This window comes from Somniosus microcephalus, chromosome 14 (genome assembly GCF_052327205.1).
Source record: "Somniosus microcephalus isolate GS21.2 chromosome 14, FLI_Smic_1.0, whole genome shotgun sequence".
Classification (NCBI taxonomy): Eukaryota; Metazoa; Chordata; class Chondrichthyes; order Squaliformes; family Somniosidae; genus Somniosus; species Somniosus microcephalus.
In genome coordinates, this window is record NC_141000.1 from 81,812,298 (window position 1) to 81,815,321 (window position 3,024).

Sequence of the window (3,024 nt, forward strand, 5' to 3'; positions counted from 1 at the left end):
AGGCCAACACTCCATTTGCCTTTTTGATTACTTGCTGTACCTGCATGCTAACTTTTTGTGTTTCATGCACAAGGACCCCCAGGTCCCTCTGAGCTGTAGCATTTTGTAATCTCTCTCCATTTAAATAATAATTTGCTTTTTCATTTTTCCTGCCAAAGTGGATAACCTCACACTTTCCCACATTATACTCCATCTGCCAAATGTTTGCCCACTCACTTAGCCTGTCTATATCCCTTTGCAGATTCTTTGAGTCTTCTGCACAACTTGCTTTCTCACCCATCTTTGTATCATCCGCAAACTTGGCTACATTACACTCGGTCCCTTCATCCAAGTCATTAATGTAAATTGTAAATAGTTGAGGCCCCAGCACCGATCCCTGTGGCACCCCACTAGTTACCGTTTGCCAACCGGAAAATGACCCATTTATCCCGACTCTCTGCTTTCTGTTAGTTAGCCAATTCTCTACCCATGCTAATATATTACCCCCAATTCCGTGAGCTCTTATCTTATGCAGTAACCTTTTATGTGGCACCTTATCGAATGCCTTCTGAAAATCCAAATATACCACATCCACTTGCTCACCCTTATTCACCCTGCTCGTTACATCCTCAAAGAACTCCAGCAAATTTGTTAAACATGATTTCCCTTTCATAAAACCATGTTGACTCTGCTTGACTGCATTATGATTTTCCAAATGCCCTGCTACTGCTTCCTTAATGAAGGACTCCAGCATTTTCCCAATGACAGATGTTAGGCTAACTAGTCTATAGTTTCCTGCTTTCTGTCTCCCTCCTTTCTTAAATAGGGTTGTTACACTTGCGGTTTTCCAATCTGCTGGGACCTCTCCAGAGTCCAGGAAATTTTGGTATATTGCAACCAATGCATCCACTATCTCTGCAGCCACTTCTTTTAAGACCCTGGGATGCAGGCAATCTGGTCCAGGGGACTTGTCATCTTTTAGTCCCATTATTTTACCAAGTACTTTTTCCTTAGTGATAGTAATTGTTTTTAGTTCCCCACCTCCCTGTAGCCCCTTGATTATCCATTATTGGGATGTTGTTAGTCTCTTCTACCGTGAAGACAGATACAAAATATTTGTTCAGTTTTATGGCACAGAAGGAGGCCATTTGGCCCATCGTGTCTGTGCCAGCCGACAAAGAGCTTTCCAGCCTAATCCCACTTTCCAGTTCTTGGTCCATAGCCCTGTAGGCCACGGCACTTCAAGTGCATATTCAAGTACTTTTTAAATGCAATGAGGGTTTCTGCCTCTACCACCATTTCAGGCAGTGAGTTCCAGACCTCTGAGTGAAAAAGGTTCTCCTCAACTCCCCTCTAATCCTTTTACCAATTACTTTAAATGCCCGCATGCAACAAGACCTGGACGACATTCAAGCTTGGGCTGATATGTGGCAGGTAACATTCACGCCACACAAGTGCCAGGCAATGACTATTTCCAACAAGCGAGAGTCTAACCACCGCCCCTTGACATTCAATGGCATTACCATCGCCGAATCCCCCATCATGAACATTCTGGGGGTCACCATTGACCAGAAACTTAACTAGACCAGCCACATAAATACTGTGACAACAAGAGCAGGTCAGAGGCTGGGTATTCTGTGGCGAGTGTCTCACCTCCTGACTCCCCAAAGCCTTTCTACCATCTACAAGGCACAAGCAAGGAGTGTGATGGAATACTCTCCACTTGCTTGGATGAGTGCAGCTCCAACAACACTCAAGAAGCTTGACATCATCCAGGACAAGCAGTCCGCTTGATTGGCACCCCATCCACCACCTTAAAGATTCACTCCCTCCACCACTGGCGTACCATGGCTGCAGTGTGTACCATTTACAAGATGCACTGCAGCAACTCGCCAAGGCTTCTTCGGCAGCACCTCCCAAATCCGCGACCTATACCACCTAGAAGGACAATGGCAGCAGGTGCATGGGAACACCACCACCTCCAAGTTCCCCTCCAAGTCACACACCATCCTGACTTGGAAGTATATCGCCGATCCTTCATCGTCGCTGGGTCAAAATCCTGGAACTCCCTCCCTAACAGCACTGTGGCAGTACCTTCACCATACGCACTGCAGCGGTTCAAGAAGGCAGCTCATCACCACCTTCTCAAAGGGCAATTAAGGATGGGCAATAAATGGTGGCCTTGCCAGTGACGCCCACATCCCATAAACGAATAAAAAAAAAATCCCCCTGGTTATTGACCTCTCTGCTAAGGGAAATATGTCCTTCCACTCTATCAAGGCCCCTCATAATTTTATACATCTCAATTAAATCTCCCCTCAGCCGCCTCTGTTCTAAATAAAACAACCCCAGACTATCCAATCTTTCCTCCTAGCTAAAATTCTCCAGTCCTGGCAACATCCTCGTAAATCTCCTTTGTACCCTCTCTAGTGCAATCACATCCTTTCTGTAATGTGATGACCAGAACTGTATGTAGTACTCTAGCTGTGGCCTGTTTTATACAGTTCAAGCATAACCTCCCTGCTCTTATATTCTATGCCTCGGCTAATAAAGGAATGTATCCTGTATTCCTTCTTAACCACCTTATCTACCTGTCCTGCTACCTTCAGGAATCTGTGGACATTCCAAGGTCCCTCTGTTCCTCTACTCTTCTCAGTATCCTGCCATTTATCGTGTATTCCCTTGCCTTGTTAGCCCTCCCCAAATGCATTACCTCACACTTCTCCAGATTGAATTCTATTTCCCACTTTTCTGCCCATCTGACCAGTCTACTGCTATCTTCCTGCAGTTTGCAGCTTTCTTCCTCACTATCAACCATATGGACAATTTTTGTATTATCTGCAAACTTCTTAATCATGTCCCCTACATTGAAGTCTAAATCATTGATATACACCACAAAAATGAATGGACCTAGTACTGAGCCCTGTGGAACCTCACTGGAAGCAGCCTTCCAGTCACAAAAACACCCGTTAACCATTACCCTTGTTTCCTGCCACTGAGCCAACTTTGGATCCAACTTGCCACTTTGCCTTGTATCTCATGGGC